The 20,912-nt window shown below is 38.6% G+C and overlaps 1 protein-coding gene across 1 annotated transcript in view; it reads right to left on the bottom strand.

Annotated features, from left to right (window-relative positions):
* Positions 1-20,912, bottom strand: part of LOC122795985 (cGMP-dependent protein kinase 1-like) — a 1,306,845-nt gene that overhangs the window by 1,084 nt on the left and 1,284,849 nt on the right. The window lies entirely within an intron of this gene.

The raw sequence follows: 20,912 nt of genomic DNA, 5'->3' as shown, positions 1-20,912 counted from the left end.
TTAACAGGCTAAGATACCATCTGTGGATAATAACAATTATGCTATAAGAACATTCTGAGCCATACTCCATTACATATAGGGCTCCTAACTTTTAAAAGAAATAATGTTTTCAAAATATGGTGATGCATTTCTCTGATAATTTAGAAGAGTAAAGACAGAATGTACACATCAATATCCTTCTATAAGTAGCAACAACATAAATGAATGCATATTCACTTAATCTTATAATGCTAAATATAATAAGACAGTGGCAAAACTGGCAGTAGAATAAAATCCAAGGTAAAGTTAGCTTAGAGAAAAAGTTTATCAATGCACATGTCTCTAGTCATTTTTTCTTTCTGTTAGGCTATTATATCCACTAGCCAAAAGCATATTTTCATGGATAATATGGGAGCATTGTCTAACTGAACAACATGGTCAAAATCACAAAGTATGTAAGTGGAAGATGAAGGAATCAGTCTCAAAGCTATGGGAAGAAATCTGTTAGTAGATCATGGATGTCTGAGTGCTAAACTGCAATCCACCTGTTATTTTCTATATTTTCATGAGTATATCATAATCGGACAACTACACCAATAGTAAACTATGAAATAGAAGATAGCCACTAAAATCCCCAGCTGATGTTCAAAGAACCACTGAAAAATAGAATCACCACTAAAAATAAACTTTTATGTTCAACACTTTATTAAACTGTTAATCTCTTTCATCCAGTTAACATACACAGACTTCATCACAACAAATAATGAATGACTTTCATCAAGTTTAAATACACACACTAGCAGGTCATATAATCAATTAAGCAGCATAATTAGTAATTATTCAACATGATTATAAAAAAGGAAAACCACAACAAACCTACAGAAAATAAAACTAAATAAAATAAAATGACAGAGCACAAACAATGAGAGCTTGACACAAAAAAAATTCCTACCTTAATAAAAAAATTACAATTTAAAATTAACTACAACTTAGCTGTGCATAGTTTCAACACACTAATAGAAATGCTATGATTCAAACCAGGCACTGATGCAGCATTACACCTCATGACAATGAAACACAAGTGACTGCAAATACATACCTAATTTGTATATAAGATCACACAAGTAATACAAAAAGTATTACTTTTGTAACCATACATATAACACTACACAAGATATGAACTTATGAACTGAAGACCAATTGGCTAATGATAGTTGTAGAACCATAGATTGTATAAAAAGATTTATAAAGTCTAGGGAGTCAGAAATGATGAAATCATTGTTTGTTTGTTACATTAAACCCAAACTTTAGTATGAAATAACAATATGAAAACCTTATAAGAAAACAAGCATGAGTAAACTTGAAAGAGTACAGTGGCAGAGGAGATATTATTCAGGTATATAAGGCATTTAGAGACAACTACTGGGAATGTTTGGAGTTATCAAAAAGTTGTAGAGAATCATCAGACAACCTATGTAGAAGATTCTACAGGAATGAGAAGTGTACTAATTGGTTCTCTGAGAGAGCAGCAGATGCGTGGAACAGACTGCCAAATTACATTAAAGCAAGTAGTAGTTTAAATATTTTTAAGAACAACCTGGACATTTACTATGGGAACAAGTGTTTTGGTATATTGGCAAGATAGAAGGGCATTAATGCCTGTGCTTGAAATATTTGTATGTATGTATGCATATTTGTTTGTATGCATGTATTCTGTTTTAACATCCAGCAACTGCAAAGCAAACCCTTACAAAAGAAAAACAATTCTTACAAGCTGCTGTCATGAAAACTAAAACTGCAACTACACTGCTGCTATGTTAATGTTACCTAATGTAAATTAACTCAATGATTATTGCACTACAGTTAACTAAAACATAGTATACAATGTCTCCCTATTAATATTTGAAAATGTGCACGCTGATTGGCCTGCTCAACCAGTGTGCTCATTGTAAATCCTACAATATACCAATGGAAAAAGGTCCGGTTGCCCGGACTTTTTTCCGTTGGTAGAAACTGCCCCAAAACCTTTTTTTTTTTTTTTTTTTTTTACAATGAAAAAAAAAAGAGAAAACAGAACAATGAAGACTTTCTTTTCTCCATTGCTTCCATTTCAAAGCATTGATGAACTGGGTATGTGTGGGAATGCAAGTCCCATACGAATGCGCAGTACATCAAAATGCAGAAGCTGTATACCACAACCGACGGAAGAACATCAATTCGCCGTTATACAAAGACATTATTTAAGAAAAGTAAGTATTTTTTTTCTTAAATAATGTCATTGTATAATAGCAGTAACCGACTCTGTGGTTGTGGTATATTGAAGATTTACCCACTGTTGCCTTTGTTTAATCACTCGGGCTTTGTCCTTCTCATTAAACCACACCAACCATGGGTAAATCTTCAATATACCACACCACGTCATTGGTTATTGCTTAAGTAATCAATAGCAAAATTAACTAATGACAGTTGACTTTAAAAAAAATCCAACTGCAGTGTTGACTAAATAAAAAATAATGACAGGCCCCTTTAATTCATACATTCCTTCCCAAGGTGCTGTGGTGTTTGGGGCCATAGGACTCACAAGAAGCACAGGAGGTGTAAGGCCAGAGGTTCTAAAGAGTCTCCTGGGGATTCAATAAACTTTGTGTAGGCTTAGAGCACATGGAGTTTACACATTTGCTCAGTACCCATCAGTGCTCATTGCATATGCATGCCGCAAACCATATCTAAATGTAAATAAAAGTGGTTTTCTGGCCAGCAACAGTGTTGCTGGCCAGGAAACCATGTAAAGTAACACAGAGAGCAGCAGACATGTAAACTTGTTTACCTACAGTCAAACTGGGTCTGCGTGTTTGCATGGAATGCCACAATGATTACCAGGGTTATTAATATAGTAATGTATATAGTTCCAGGACATTATATGAAAGTGTTTACAGTGCAGACTTTTATGGAAACCTGTGTCAGGCATACTGAACAAAAGTGTGTAAATGATCAGTAAGGGTACATAGACTGCATTACAAATAAGCAGTCAGGGGAAGTGTGTATATTGAATAAGGGCATACAGATGAATTGTAGGAATGAACACAAAGAAAGAGGACAGGTGAAACAGTAATGTACAACAGATGAGGGCATATCAATGAAGATACTTATAGTATGACCACTAATCACATATAGACATGATACAGTATGGACTGCACAGTGAATACATATTTAGAATGCAGCTTCAGCCAAGATGATCTACAATATAAACAAAAAAGGATCAACTTCAACAACTGTCCTAGTTTCTGGTGTCAATCCAGGGGGATCTGTATCTCTCAGCTTGGGATGAGATGGTCAACAGGTGATGCTGCTTTGCCAGAAATGGTCTACATCTGTGTCCTCTAGGCTGAGGATACTGGCAAAGGTGCCTGCCTCCCCCATAGTTCCTTTTTTTAGACAGTGTCAAAGCAACAAACGTTCTGATGTAAAAAAAATCCACTGGAGGCAAAGTCAAGGCTCTACTTCTTAATGCTAAGAGTCTAAACATGAAGCTGCACCAGAGGAAATGACCAACATGCTAGCTGAGAGATTTGGTGCAAACTTCACCCCCCTGGCCCCACAGGCCATACCCCAAAGCATACCTGACAACAGTCCTCTGCCTATTATCTCTAGAGATCAGGTCATAACTGTGCTCTCATAGGCTAAGAACATGGTCTCAGTGGTACCAGATAACATCCCAGGTTGCTTACTAAGCAATCTAAAACAGGAAGTAGAGGACCAACTTAGTGCCCTCCTTAATCAAAGCCTGAGAACTGGCTTTCTTCCAGCGGAGTGGAAAAAAGCAACAGTAATACCCTTGCACAAAGGGGGACCATCAACAGATCCTGGGAACTATAGACCCTTTAGTTTAACCAGTCCCGTCCGCAAGGCCATGAAAAGAATCATCATGGTCCTTATCGACAAGGGCAGAGGTGACCTTCAAACTCTAGTCCCAACCCAATTTGGCTTTGTTAAGGGTAGATAATGCTTATTAATCCTAGAAGACTTCTTTGAGAAAGCCACCAAAAACCTGGATGAAGATAAGACAGTACATACCACCTATCTTCACCTGGCCAAGGCTTTTTACACAATCCCACACTCAGGTATCACAGAGAAACTCTCCCAGCTGGGGATTAACCCTTACATCACTAGATGGGTAGCCAATTGGCTCACTGACAGAGCACATTCTGTTAAAATTAATGACTCAACCTCTACCAGTAGAGCTGTTACCAGTGGCGTACCACAAGGATCTGTGCTGGACTCTTTATTGTTCAGAATCTATGTCTTGGAAGTCCATGCAAAAGTATATGGACTTTGGCTTACAAAATTTGTTGATGATTGCAAATTGGGTGCAATCACTGAGTCCTCCAATGATGTTAACATGTTACAGCAGGTGCTAACACAGACAAATGACTGGTGCAAAAGCCACAGTCTACAATTAAATGCAGAAAACGTGCCATTATTATTGCCTTTGGCAAAGTGGAATTCCCCACTAATTACAGTATTGACAACACCACCCCCCTAAGCTGAAACCCAGTGGAGCGAGACCTGGGAACAGTTGTGCACATCATAAGTAAACAGCACCGCATCTAGGTCTGAGGATGTTATAACACCACTGTACTCAGCCTTCATCAGACTATTAATAGGGTACAATGCTCCCTTTTGCATGTATCTCACCAGACACCTGCATCAGCTGGAGAGACCACAGGGGTTTCTCACTAAGAAAATACAGAGCCTCCAAACCATGCCATGATGTACGAGTATACACTGAAAGCCCTGTCAATTGTTCTCTGTATCACATAGGCTGCTGTCAGGTGACTGGTGCCTAGCTTATAGAGCAGCCTCCAACCCTGCCTTGATGGAAATGCAGCACATCTGCATTTCTAATGGTACAAGAATAACTCACTCTAGGGATCTTAATCTAGCATGTGAGATTAACAGAACATGCTTGAGAGACAGAAATATATCTCCCAGAGACTGCCACTCCTCTAGAATACACTTCCAAATCAGGTGAAGCAGAGCTTCTCACTGACCCTATTTAGGCACAACCTAGACAAATGGATGGGAGACTGCAAATTCACCCTGGGGTTAGCACCCATGTCCCTAATGGAGAGGGATAGTCGGTGTTGACCATAGACTTGTTCTGCAAATGACATCCCCCTAATAAGGATAATTGGGGTTACTTGAGATGAACATGGCTAGGCTTGTAAGGGCTGTAGGGCTGCTAGTCTAGTAATCTCCAATGAAACTATGAGCCAATGTCAATGGTTCTCAGGAGTTGTATTACTACAGCTGTTGTGGAAGGAACTTATAATCAAATGTCAGCAGTGGCCATCAATAACTTAGTTTATGTCACAGACTGTGATACCCTCTTGTAGGCCTATTACACACCAACACATTAACGTAGCACATGTCCATGACAGCAACATTGACATATGAAGTGTTCATAGGGTCATAGGATATTAGTAAGCTAACAGACAACATCACATAAATTCCTGACCATTATTTTACCATGTAAAACAAACTCCATACATCTATATGATCAAAGAGAGTAAGAATATGTGTGCATGTGTATATTATTTTCATTTCAGTACATAATGCCACTGTCCATATGTGATATGCACACCACACCAAGACAGTATTAGCAATCACACATGCAGTGGTTTGGGTTTGGCTTGCATAGCTCATGGTAGGACTCAGCTTCATAATGTGTGTATGCATATTTTTCATGAGGACATCTTTCATGCCTTTGTCGGATGGATGTCATGTGGCCAGAGGACAAAGGAGGATGCATGGTGCTATGTTAATGGTATACCAAGTGGTAGTAAAATGAAGAGCTATTCCAAAGATCACCATAATGTACCAGCAACCAAACACGCAGCAGTACATTGGGCCTAATATGAACATTACACATGTGTAGGCATAGCATATGAATGCCATGCAATGTCACAGTAGCAGTACCACATATGTCTGACTGAGCCACTGTCACATTGCAGTTTATGGAGTATGATAGCATCATTGTATGCTGAGGAGAACTTGCTGCTGCACTGTAGGGGATGGATGTGGAGTCACATCTCTGTGTAAAATTGCCTCATAAGTGATACTTGTATGTATAGACACACAATTAGTTTGCTGTCAGATTGCAACACCTATTTGTATAGTTAAAGTAGACTGCAAGCACAGTAGTTAATGTTACTGCTGCAGCACAGGTTTGTCTTGAATACTGTCAGAGTGTATGTTATATGGGAGGACATAATCACTGTATGCTACAATAAGATGTTGCACATATCTGTGGACTCACATATCCTTCTAAAACTACCTAATCATTTACAGAACATAGTACTTAACACAAACACCAGAGAACAATTCTAGATTTTATAGTGTCAGAGAATATTTTATAGCTGATGACATCAGCAGAGTCTGATAAGAGGAAGAGAGTAATAGCAGTATTCCACATGCTGGTGTAAAATCCTCTCTCTAATATCAAGCAAGTGCATAAACACACACACACACACACACACACACACACACACACACACACACACACACACACACACACACACACGCACCATTTGACAGCACTGAGAACAGAACTCAAACCTAAGTACACCAACTAAAGACCTCAGTATTTAACACAAGTGCCACAGCACAAGTTTCACAGGTCTGACTTACAGAGTATCAGGCAATACTTCATAAGTGATGACATCAGCAATGTCTAGTGATGAGAAGATTGTAATAACAGTGTCCCACATGCTGATGTAAAATGCACTTTCTACTGTCAAGCAACTGCACAAACACACACACACCAGTTGATTGCACTCCTACCTACAAAATAGAGACCTCAGTATTTAACATAAGTACCATGGTACAAGTCTGACTTTTACAAGGCTGCAGAAAAATTTATAGTGGATGACATCATTGCTGGATGTCTAAGAAAAGAAGCTGAAATGCCTGAATGAATTGGATGCATAGGCATGTACAACTCTCAAATTATTATTACTCCATGGGATTGAGTGATGATTGCAGGATACACAGTTATTATTTTCTGACTAGACACACACACACATACACACACACACACACACACACACACACACACACACACACACACACACACACACACACCAGGTCACTGCAGTGAGATTAGAACCCCTACCTAACTAAATACACAGACTAGAGAACTCGGCACTAAACACAAGTGTCATGGCACAAGTCTGACCTTTATAAAGCTGCAGGACAATTTCTAGTGGATGACATTATCTTTGGACATTGACAGAACATGTTGTGGGGCCTAAATGAAATGGATAGCTAGCCATGTACAACTGTCAAAATATTAAAGATCTTCATGTTACTAGAATGATGAGTGTGCAAAGTGTACCATTTGCTGTTGTGTTTCCAGTGTGCAAGTATACCTTAAATAGACAGCTTTGCAAATTATATATACATTACTACAAGTACTGGAAAGTCAGAATGTGTAGTGTCAGTATAAAGATGTCCATGGTATATAATAAAGCATGTTTTTTTTTATTTATGTTCTGTAGTTGATATATTTGGGAACAAGTACTGACGGACCATGTTTCAAGTGCATGGGTGCAGGTAACACATGGCTGCTGTGTAAATGTGTGTTCTTTCCTTAAAAAGTCCCTTCCCGTTGTTTGTGTTTTACATGGACTTTAATGGAATGAAGATTAAATGGACAGTAAACATAAGTAATACATGCTGTTGTGCAATTTCCATAGTCCAACACTGAGCAGCGGGTTTGCGTTATCAGTGGCAAAGTTTTTGCATACAAGATACACAGTTCTATTGGTTTGCTTGCCCCCATGCAAACAGGTTAAGCAGAGAAGTGAGGCAGGCAGTAGTGTGTATAGTAATAAGTGTAAAGAACAGACTTGCTGTCTAGCTGACTCTGTGGCAGCAGGTGTAAATGTACTGACATATTCCTTTTGTAGCCCAGATGATATAAGGTTCAAATACAGGTGTATCTAATAGTTTTAAATATGTATTTATACTGCAATGAAATGATTCTTTATTCTACATTCACTGTGTGTTACATTTGTGCAGTATGATTAAATGGCATTGCACAGAGGTAACCACAACAATGAAGAGCTGTTCACTGTTGCTTGACATAGGTGCCCAATACCAAACTGCGCACATACAGAGGCCCAAAAGTGAAGGGCTTCATTTCTTTTTTTTTACTTATGCATGTTGTGTGTGATTCTATTTTTGACCAGATTAAAGGTGTTAAAATGAGATAGATATGAAAGTGGTGAAATGGGAGGCAAGCAGGGGGAAGAACAAAGGGAAAGCAATATAAGAATGTGCAGGGGAGAGGTAGGAAAGAACCATAGCTATCTATTTCTTCAACAGTGTAAAATGAAAATATGTACAGTATATTAGCTGAATTTGGACTGTCACCTCAACAAAGAGGTGTGACAACAACACAATCATAGAAAGTACAAAACAGCATACAGTCCGAAACACAGCAGGGGATAAACAATGATTTATTCATGTAAACTAGGCAAGTGATTCCTCGAGTAATAATCTTGCTTCTTCAAACCTTAATACCAGTTAAAGCAACAATCATGTTGTACAGACAATTGGACCAAATCAAATGTGTCAAGAAGACGTATGTGTGAAGTGGAGAGGTATGTATGGGACAAATATTTTTGTGAGACAGGTGCCCATTTCTTTTCTTTTTTTTTACTTCAGTAAGAGATGAATGTTGGGTAAGGGACGTAGGTATTTCTGTGTCAGTTAAGTAGGGTAGGTGAGGAAGCAGATGCAAACAAACATATTCATGTGTGTATGGATATTATTGAAGTCTGAAGCCCATCCAAGGCCAGAGAACACAATTATAATTACAGAAACATAATAGTCAGCGTACCTTCAGTCACACAAATAATTCATATGAGCTCCACTGGTATACATACTTATTATTATTTATAATTATGCTTAAATTTTTAAGTGTTTATTAAAACTGAGAGTATAGCCCTTAATAAAACTTGGAGTGTGTAATAATTATTTTCATGTGAAGTTTAATATAAAGTAAAATGGAACAACAGTAAAAATATTTGAAATTTGCTGTATTAAAACTCAGGATCATCTGTATTGCAGCTTTACAATTACACCTGCTGCTACAGGAATACTCAAAAAACAGTTGGATATTTTCATATTTGCTTAGTGCCTAACATACTTGACAGAATGCATCCATTTTGAAATTGTCTACGGTCTGCTTTGCTTTCTCACTGCAGGTGATCTGTCTGCTTCTTGTGTGGGCCATTAGTCCAGTATTGCTTGAAGTTAAGTAATGCGCAAATGTGACAAGCAAAACTCACCTTGTTTATCCTTGTGAGCAGTCTTTATTATGTTTCATCCTTAAAAGACAAATGTGGGACTTGAACTGTGATCTACAGATAGTATATTACTGTGTGTATCACCATATTTAGCACATGTACTATGCACACACATGGTTCACAACAGTAGTTTATGTATTGGTTGTCATAGAAGTGCATTACATGACATTTATTGTATTTATCTGTTTCCCATGTTTGCGGTAAGCCATGTACTGCATAAACTCTGGTATTGAAAAACTAAACAAAAAAAAAATATATGAAATAAACAACATTACAAAATAAATGTTAGTACACCTGAAAGATTTTTACACAAGTCTGAATTTGAACTCTTAAACCAATGAACCTACAAAATACCTAAAAAGTGTCTTAACCGTCTTTGCCACAGAAACAGCTCTGCAGCAGCAATAACAATCATTGTGCATATAAACAAGTCCAGAATCACCCACAATATTAACAAGACATATAGCACTTGAACACTTAAACATATAGCACTTCTTGGAAGATAACTGATAGCACATGTATATTTGTCAGGGCTTTTTATTTTCTCAAGTACATAGTCTTATTAATTTTCACCACAAGTGTTACTGTTACAACTGTTTCTCTTTACACTCTTCTATATTATTTCAGTGAAAGGTAAATGTCCTATATTGTCAATAACTCAGGGGTGTTTGCCTTCTAGGATGGTCCACAGACACCTCTAGGGGAGTGATTTGCACAGGTAGATGTGACTGGCAATTGCATAAAAATGACTGTTCTGTGGTAAATGTGTACACATGTTTTTGGGACAATTTTTTTGAAAGCACTTACAACTATTTCCTGATGTGGTTCATAGGTTCATAGGTTGGTACTATGCTATTGGCCCTAGGGCCTATACAAGCCTAGCCATAACAAATCCCTGGCTACTTCTTCCCACAGTATTTACTTCCCTGGAACCCTATCTAGCAGGGCGACTGACGTGATCCCTGGGGGTGAATTTCCTTTCTCCCATCCAGTCATCAAGGTTCCTTTTGAAGAGGGCCAATGATGTGCTCTGCTTGACATGTATGGGCAATCTATTCCAAAGTCTGGGGAGTCTCTGGGTCAGGAACGTATCCCTCCAGCATGTTTTGTTTATTGTGATGACAAGGTTTTGATCCCTGGAGCATGTGGCTCTGAGGGATTGGGATTTCTTTAAGTGTAGCATGTCCAACAGCTCTGGGTTTGACATGGCCTTGTATGTATTCCTTGTTTAGTAACAAATGTCATTTGCCTGATGTTTTGGGGATGGGGAGCCAAGTTGCATATCTTGATGCAAACAAAACATTTTACAGAGGTTTGCTTTGCTATTCTTAGTCCTTTGTTTTGTATCAAACATTGGTTTATGTATAACAGTGATATGTTAGAACCACATAACCCTTTTTATATTTGAATAACTGATTTTTTTCCTCCAGTGGCTAATATTGAAAAACGAATAATATGTGTTCTATTTAAGCAGAACTTTTATTTATGTCATATTTATGTATGGTATTGTTTTCTGTTTTATATCACCTAGGACTATGGCACCCAAGTGTCCCACTCCCCACAAACCTCCATTCAATGACTGAGAAAATGAAGTGATCATCCAAGCCTTTCACTAACATGGTGCCTTCCTCTGCCTTACAGAAGATGTGGAGATATGTCTGGAAGAATGCAAATTTGCAACCAAATACTGAATAACATAAATGCTGTTGGGTGATGCAGCAGGACATATGAACAGGTGGGTCACTGGGCCACTGACATGATTTCATCAGCCTGGAGGAGAGCAGCTGCTGTACCCCATGGACAGCTGGTTAATGGGGGAGTGGACTGCTATAGAGCAATCACTGACACCAAATGAAGAGTTCTTGTCCACTGTCAGGGATTCAGAGAGATCAGTGGAAAGTTCAGAACAGCATGTGCTTGATGTTGGTGCTGGTGTTTGAGTCAGGACAAGTATGTCCCAGGAGGAGCTTCCTAGTAGGCTTACTTATGTCAATTTTTAAATATTTCTTTCATAGGGAAATACTGAAAGTAATAGTTAAGTTGGTTTAGCAAATGTTTTGGTGGGGTAACTATTTATAGATCAATACATTTAACAACACATTTTGGTTCATTACACATGGGCTTGAGGTAGAAGTGTCATCCAGGTTTCAGTTAAATGTATTGTTAATGGACACATAAAGGCCAACATCTTTCCCCCTGTGTTATTATTATTGTGATGATGTTGTCCTTACCTTTTGCTTAACTTGTTTCAGGACCATTCTCCCTCCAAGTGTGGAGTCATCTGTACATGGTAAGTCACAATTTTTTATTTCGGTACTGATGAGCATTTGACAGAAATATGCCTTTATCCATATGTGTAAGGTGGGTGTCAGGACTGTAGGTGTATTGCTGTAATGTCTGTGATAGTGGCACCAGTGTTACTTTATTAGTGTATCTTAAACTGTAGTAGTGTAGCTATTAATTTATTTCCTGTGTTTGTTGTTTATTATTACAGGTGATCCTGACAGTGGAAGTGTATGAATCTTGCCACCTGATGTCAGAGTATTAGCAGAATCGCACGATGTTGGCTAAACATAGGCACAGCCAGGGAGTGCAGAGGCTGAATCTGACACTGAGGTTGACATGCATCCATCCCCTGTAATTCCATTGGCATAGCCAGTAGGCCTACTCAAACCTATATAACCGAGCCCTAAGATATTGGACAGGTGGAGAGTGACACACATGATTAGGGTAGTGTGGTTACTGTGGCTTCAGTGACTGTTGACTCTGGCCATAGCCAAAGGGTGGGCAAGGTGCTATGCAGGAGTTTTATTAGGGGTGCTTGGAGGATACCTGCTGTCCATCCTTCCCCTGATCCTGGTGTGTCTTTCCTTGTCACCCAATGTATGTTTAGGGCAGTCATGGTGGTGCAGGCATGTTTCAATAGATCATCTGAGGAAATACTTAAAGTTTTAGATATGGCACAGGCTGACATGCATGACTGCCTCCACCATGTTGCTGATTCAATGGCTTGGATGAATGACATGTTGTAACTGGCAGTGTCTGTGATAGAATGTCTGCTGGGAGGGGGATTGCATCCACATGGGCATAGGTCACCCACATCATTTGATGTTAGCCGATGTGGCTGTGCCTGTTTACATCCCCATAGTGACACTACTTCCATTGCTCTGTCAGTGGCTGAGGTGTCCACACCTAGACGTGGCAGGCCATGGGATCAAGGTTCTGGGTGTACTTGTGAGGAGAGCTCATTCAGCAATATCAGTCACATTCAGGTAGCAGCAGTGCATCTGACAATGTGCGTGCGAGTTCTCTGTGCCAGAGATGACGACGATGAACTGTGACCTCCACTATGCATGTCTCACACATGCTGTACATACCAGGATGTAGAGCTAGCATGCAGATTGGCTATGTTCTTGCAGTCACTCACACACCAGTTTTACCTGGAGGGCCCATACAGGCACACACATAATAATTACAAGGGTCAGTCATGACACTTAATGCTCATTTTGTCTCATTGGCCATTTAATACTTTATCCAAATGTCTGCCTGTTTCTCTTACTTTCTCACATGCACTCACTACCTTTTGTGTCAAAATAGGCCTCATGCACCCCACCCCCCACACACACACACACATACAACACCCTATGCAAATGGTGATAACTGTGCCGTATCCTTGTTTTCTGTGTTTTGGATTTAGGGATACATAAGTCTTTTGTCTGATGCTCAGGATGCATAGGTAACTTAGAGCTTAGTATATCTGTTTTTGGGATGCCGCTTTGCAAAGTGTACTGCTTTCTTACAGGCTTTTGTCATGTGTACATCCCTCCCAAACTCTTACACCAACAAAGCTGGACCAAGCCATAAATAAATGTGTGACAAATGGCCAGCAATGGGGAGAGTTTTTAAACACTGTGTTCTTACAAACTTAGACAGTTGATGGAATAACAAGTTTTGCATTGCTATTTTTATGCTTGTTCTGAGAGATATGAAGTCTGAAACTGAAACGTGTGTCATTATTTTCTAACTTTACTCTTTAATGATTTGCCATACAAACATATGATACCAAACTATTTACATTCAGTGAAATTCTGTACATTTTAGATGTAAGGCCTATTAGCTGATAGAGGACATATGTAGTTACATAAGTCATTACTGTCACATCTTTATGTAATTGCTGTAAAAATCACCCACCTCATACTTACTTACTTTACCAAGTAACAGTATGCAATGATATGCCATTTATTTGTATTCTAATGCATTTCTTTTTCTATTCCAGGTTCAACACTTACCTTAGAAATCCAGCAGTTGCAAGCATTTTAGTTCAGGGCTAATTCTGTTGCTAGCAGTAAACAGCCATTATATGGGTAAGTAAATGTTGTGAGTGTTGCCTGGCATCAGTGTTACTGTATGTATGTGCATGTTTTAGCCCCTTAGGTGGTGAGCTTGTGTGTTCTCTGTTACCTATTGGCCACTGCAAGACCATATTGTGCATGTCTATGTCTGCCGACACCCACAGCAGCTGCTGGTTCCCCCTCTGACTACTCACCTACATGTGGCTGTGGTGACCTTACTAGTGGGGGTGGGATGTATGGCCCTTCCCTTTGTTGTCCCTACTGAAGCTGTTTTCACAGGATAATATTGTGGAGCATGGCACAGATGGTGAATATTTCAGCACATGTATGGGGATTGTACTGCAGGGCTACCCCAGATGTATCTAGGCACTGAAACTGTGACTTCAACAGCCCAAACACACCCTATATAATATTTCTTGTTTGAGTGTTTTCCTCATTATAGTGTTCTTTAGCTGGTGTGTATGCATTTCTGATGGGCATTATTAGCCATGCTTTGAGTGCATAACCTGCATCCCCTAGTAAATGATCTTGTGGGATTTCCCCTAATAAACATCTCATACAGTTGAGAGTTGTGCCAGATATGTGAGTTGTGGTAACTGCCTGGATTGCCAGCACACACATTCAGGATGACTCCGTTAGCATTACACATGATCTGGCAGTTAATGGAGTGGTAACCTTTTCTATTCACATACACCCTTCCTTGTTTCCTGGGTGGTGCTTTGATTTCTACATGTGTACAGTCTATGGTACCCTAAAAGGTAGAGCTCAGGCATAGTTCTGGCACTGTCCTCGGGTATATGGAGAAAGTATATCTACTCACTGGCATGTTACAGCATAAGAGTCAGGCATTAATGGAGGATCCTGGATGCTGATGCCTGTGACACCCCTAGCATGCCCCTGTTGGTCTCTGGAAGGTTCTTGTAGCTAAGAGTCTAAGTGCTACACATACCTTAGTCTCCATTAGTATTGTTTCCCCTCAGCTTGCCCTTGCTCTTAGTTGATGATGACAGAGGTTGCAGAGTTCCTGTAGTATGTCTCTATCCACTCTATAATTTCCAGCTCATACAGCTTATGAGAAGTTAAATAGGGTTTAAATCCCTTCTCCTTCATGGCCATCGTCTGTTAGCAGCAGCAGCAGCATAGACATGGACCTGCTGCACATACATATGAATAAGAGCTACAGCAGCCCTTAATGTTCTTTCTGTGTAGCCTAGTTTCCTTGGCTGTATTCCAAAAGGCTTTGGAATTCGCAGGGAAACCCAGCACTGAATCTACACAGTTGCTTTATAGCATGTTCAGTAGCTCTTCCATCTTGGATTGGTTAATTAGGATAAAATTCAGCTGCTTATGCTGTAATTAGCATGCCACAATGTTTACCATGTTTAGGTGGCTCTACATTTTATTTTTTATTTTTATTTTATTTTATTTTACATTTGTTGACCGGGCTAGTCTAGCTGGATATATGTCCATTTTCAGTAGAGGCCCGGGGAGAAAAGCTCCAAACATTTCAAATAAAGTTCACATCTACAAAAGTACATATTTAGAATGCAAATACATTCACTGTAAAAAGAACAGAAATTTTAAGTGGTCACACATTTAAAAAGTATAAAAAAAAACTACAAAATATTTGACTAGACTTAGTACAATTACTAATAAAGTTACAATTAAATGTTAAGAAAGAATAATAGCTAAAAAAGGTATAGTATAAATGTAGATAAAGGAAGATAAAAGGAAAGTGAAATGGCGAAGCAGTTGAGTAATACATCTAGTAGTAATATATGTCACTTTTTTGAGAATACAGTAATAAGTAAGACTATGATGGAGAGGTAGAATAGTAGTTGTTAAAATGAAATTATTTCAGAGATGAGAAGGTAAGGTTGAATCAAGTAATAAGAGTAAGTTGGTTAGTCAGGTTTAGTACAGGGGCACATCCAATGTGTTTTCAGGAAGAGCTTAAGTTTATTTTTAAACAGGGTAATAGAGGGAAGTGTGGAAAGTTCAGTGGGAAGTAGGTTCCAGGTATTAGAGAAGAGAGAGTCTCCAGCTCTATTGTTTGATTTATTGATATATACAAGACGTTTTTGTGAAGATCTTAGGGACTTCAGGTTATAATAGGGGTGAATAAGGTTAGATAGGATGGGTATTTTGGCAGGTTGATAAAGTATTTTATGGGCGATGGCCAGTTGATTAAATGTCAGCTGCTGCTGTAATTCAAGCCACCCTAGATGCTTTAGATTAATACAGTGGTGTGTTCTGAAAGGGTTACCTGTGGCAAACCTGGCTATACTATTGTAGGAGTTTTCTAGTTTCTTAAGGTTATTTTTTGACAGATTAGTAAATATGGGTGAGGCATAAAGAAGGGTAGAGATTAGATGGGTGTGGGCAATAGTTATTCTAGTTGCAGGAGTGAAGAAGGGTTTGATCCTATAAAGAGAGACATTTTTTTATTAGTAGTTTTCAAAATGTTGTTTATATGGGTGTCAAAGTTAAGGTTGTTGTCTATGGTGATACCTAGCAGTTTGGTACTAAAATCTTGGGATATAAGTGTACCATTATTGGATGTTACAGTGAAGTCAATTGGGTGAGATTTATTGGTAGGTGTAAAAAGGAGAAGTTTAGTTTTTTTAGGGTTTAATAGGAGACAGCGTTTTGAAAACCATAGTTCTACAGAGTTAAATACATCTTGAGAAAGGGAGTGAAGTTCTGATATAGATGTGGCTGAGCATATAAGTGTAGAATCATCAGCGTATTGTATACACGTAGCTTGGGGAACTACTTGGTGAAGGTCATTGATGAATATAGAAAACAGGAGAGGGCCAAGTATGGACCCTTGAGGGACACCAATATTAACAGGTAAGTGAGTAGAAAGAATGATGTTCCAAAGCACAGCTTGATGTCTGTTATTTAAGTAGGACTGGAACCATTTTAAAGCTAGTGGTTTGAGAGACAGAGATTTGAGAATGTTTATGAGTATAGTGTGATTTACCATGTCGAAAGCCTTGGACAGGTCAATGAAAAGTGCAGAGGAAAGCATGTTAAGGTTACGGTTTTCGTTGATGGTGTCCATGAAGGAAAGAAGGGCAGTAGTTGTGTTATGGGAAGGTCTGAAGGCATGTTGGGAGTTGGAAAGCAGGTTATTATGGAGAAGGTGGTTTAGCAATTGCCTGTGGATACATCTTTCCATGATCTTAGATAAAGGAGAAAGTAGGGCTATGGGACGATAGTTGGAGAGTTCAGTGGAGTCTCCCCCTTTATGAAGGGGAATAATATGAGAGACTTTCCAAAGTTTGGGGATATATCCTTCAGTGATGGTTCTATTGATGAGAATGGAGATGGGGTAAGCAATAGATTTGGCTGCTAACTGTAAATATTCTGCAGGTAGTAGGTCTGCAGAAGGAGCGCATGGTTTCAGTTTTTGGATAAAGGTGAGAATAAATGCTGTTGGGACAGGTTGGAAGAGAAATGCAGGTGGTGGGTTAGAGTCAGAATTAGATATAATTACATTTTGAGGAGAGAGCTGACTGGCAAGAGTTTGAATTGCTTTGGTGAAGAAGGTATTAAAGGCATTAGCAGTTTGTTTAGGATTGTCCATGTCAGTGCCTTGACGGTTAGGTGTGATAGATTGACCAGGATGCAATAATTGATTAATACTTGACCAGAACTTTTGTGGTTTATTATGGTGGGTCTGCTGAGATTGTAGGTAATAGTTTTTTTATCGGACACTATAGCTTTTTTTGTTACATTTCTCAGTTGTTTGTAGTTTTGGAGGTCAACATTTCTGAGATGGATTTTTTGTTTGGTTTCCTTAGAAAGCCAAGGAGCAGATTTAGTACTTATCCTTATAGAGCGGGTAGGAGCATGGTAGTTGAGTATGGCTAGGAAATTAGCATTAAAGTAATCAACAGCTTCATCTAGAGAAAGGTGTTTTAAGGGGGACCAATTACATGCTCTAAGTTCACTTAGGAATAGATCCAAGTTGAAGTTTTCCTTGGTTTTAATTGCCCTAAATATGGTTTGAATGGGTGGATTGGTTTTGAGCCTGATAATGTAGGTTAGTGAGTGGTCACATATGTCATCAGGGAGGGTTCCAGAGTCATAAGTCTGGGGTTGATTATTAATGAGTATCCAATCTAAGATGCTTTCTTTCTTATTAGTCTTGTTTATTCTAGTAGGGGAGGTAATAGTTTGGGTAAACCCATAGAGATTAATATGGCTAGTAAATCACCTAGGATTATAGTTTCTTGGGAAAGGTTTTGAGATAACCAACAAAGGATGTTTTCGATGGTAGTAATGTCATTGCCTGGAGGAACATAGATGCAGATAATATAGATAGATTTGACTGGGTTTAGCTGAAGCCTGGTAATAGGTATCTCAGCATTAGAGTCTAGAGAAGGTTTTTGGTTGAAGATGGTTATTTGAAAATCAGATTTGAATAGAACTGCTACTCCGCCACCTTTCTTGGCTACACGGTCAAGACGTAAGATGTCGTAACCTAGTGGTATAATTTCATTGTCTTTAGTTACTGGTTTTAACCAAGTTTCTGTTAGACAAATAATATCAAATGAATAGAGTTCCAAGAGAGCATGGAGTTGTGTTATTTTGTTATTAATGCTACGTGTGTTGAGGTGAGCTATTAAGAGTGAGTTGGGAGGTTTTTTAAGTAGGTGAATGGCAGAGGGGTTTGGGTTGATGAGTTGAGTGGTGGTGGAGGTGTTAGGACCAGGGTTTGGGTGAATATCTCCATCCTTTAGAGAGAGGAGTAGTGTTAGATATCTAGTATTAGTATATTTACTGAGAAGAAATGGATATCTTCTGGTATTAGGGAAGTTATATCTAATGTGTGCTGTCCTATGGTATTTAGGTAGTAGATAGCTGGGTGTGGATGTAATGTTGAAATGGTCAGTGTAAGAGGTTAGTGAAGAAGAGGTAGATTGCTTAGTAGGGTATAGAAAGTTTGAATATGCTGGTTGTTCATAGGAGGTTAGCAGGTATGCTAGAGTTAAAGGAGGTAGAAGTGTGAGTATGAGTAACCTCTGTAAGTGGACTAGGGTAGAGGGTTTGTAGAGCTGCTTACTGAATACAAAACTCTGCGCTATCATGTGCATGTCATGCCATGACATGCACACAGTTGTAACGGACCATGTAGGCTTTCTTGAATCTACACTACTGTTTATGGCATGCTCTTTCAATCTTTATGAGGGTGGAGTCTGACTAAGTGGACACCATTGAGTATGTCTGATGAAGTCATCACATTTATAATAAACCCATGGATTATTATTGTTCCCCGGCTGGTGCTTTGATTTATACATGTGTATAGTCAATGGTGCCCTTAACTTCAGGGTGGTGTGCTACAGGCTAGAACTCATGCATAGTTCTGGCACTGTCTTCGGGTATATGGAGAAAGTATATCTACTCACTGGCATGTTATAGCATAACAGGCAGGAATTAATGGAAAATCCTGGGTGCTGATGCCTGTGACACCCCTAACATATCCCCTGTTGGTCTCTGGAAGGTTCCTGTAGCTAAGAGTCTAAGTGCTACACATACCTTAGTCTCCATTAGTATTGCTTCCCCTCAGCTTGCCCTTGCTCTTAGTTGATGATGACAGAAGTTGCAAAGCTCTGATTTGAGAGAAAGAGGACCAAGCCAGTGAATTATGTGTGATCTGTACCACTTATTTCCAGGGATTCAGAAATACAGTTTCCCAGGCCAAGCCAGCAGTGTTTAAATTGCATGCACAGTGAACCAGAATTCTTATTACCTATGCATGCAGCCAGGCTATTCTGCACAACAAGCACCACATCATGGCCGCAGAGCAGTACTGTGGCCAGATCATGTAAGAACTCCTCAAGGCTAAACTGAAGTACGAGCAGCTGTGGTACACATTGAATGTGCAGAAGCACCTCTGGTTGTCATCATAAGTCTGCATACATGGATGAGAAAATTACATTGACAATATTAATGCAATGTACAGAAAATATACGTAAAGAAATATTTATGGATGGCTAATAGTGGAATTGAGGAAGAGTAGAGGTAGTTGTGCACCAAAGCAGGGCATCCAAACACAATGGAGAATGTAGTATGATCATTTCATATGTAGAATAATGTGAAATTTATACAGCAGAGGTTGGACACAGCAAAGAAACACGATGCATCTAGCTGCACCAACCCTGACAACATTAAAGTGTAATAAATGGACTGATTCTACAATGTAAATGTCATTAAAAAAGGAAAAGATGAGACCTTCAAAGAAGCTGACTTAGTTCAGTACTTATGACAAAGAATAAAAACAACAACCTCCAGGCGTCTTTGCAATAAAAAAATAAAAATCCAATGACAAAACAATAGCAAAGACAAGGCTCCAGTTTCTTCAGGAAATACAGCTGTTTATTCACACAGTACACAAGCACTTTCACAAATGCTTCTTCAGGTGTATCCATACTGCTAACAAATCATCTGTTTTAAACTAACATCATACATCACATGACTCCATTAATTAATGATTTAAAAAATACCTTCTAAAATGTCAAATTACTAAAATATATTCCTAAGGACAAATATATATATATATATATATATATATATATATATATATATATATATATATATATATATACAATTTTGATACAAAATACAAAATACAATTTAATATATAAACTTGATATAAAGTTGATAATAACTAAAATCACCTGCGTGGTATACAATTCAGTATATTTTCTCTTAATAGAATCAAGCACCACCACTTCTTCTCTATTTCCTGCTGCAATTAGCAATTTCAAGTAACTCATGCTGGTATTAAGATTTAACTGTTGCCATTCACTTAATAACAATGAATCACAGTCTGCTTGGGCGGGCATTTTCAATACCCTTAGCCCAAGTGGTATAATGCTTTCAGCAACGCAAGCTTCCAAATGAAATTTCTCATATTGCATATTGCACACGTTTTAGCTTAAATAAATCCTTCAGCTCTAAATTCATGGTCTTAGGTAGCTGTAAAGAAAATAAGAGGGGAGGTGATATCAGTGCTAGAACTGAAGAATTGGAAGCCAGTTGGATTGTTAGGCTGAAGGCTGATGTGAGACATGGACTGAATGACCATGTACCCCTAAGACCCATTTTAAAAAACAGACTATTACGCAGGTGATTTTAATTATTATCAACTTTATATCATGTTTACATATTAAATTGTATTTTGTATCAAAATTTT

Source organism: Protopterus annectens, chromosome 2.part2 (assembly GCF_019279795.1).
Source record: "Protopterus annectens isolate FY-2018-M chromosome 2.part2, PAN1.0, whole genome shotgun sequence".
NCBI classification, from domain to species: Eukaryota; Metazoa; Chordata; order Ceratodontiformes; family Protopteridae; genus Protopterus; species Protopterus annectens.
The sequence above is the reverse complement of the archived record's forward strand: the minus strand, read 5'-3'. Positions and strand labels throughout refer to the sequence as shown.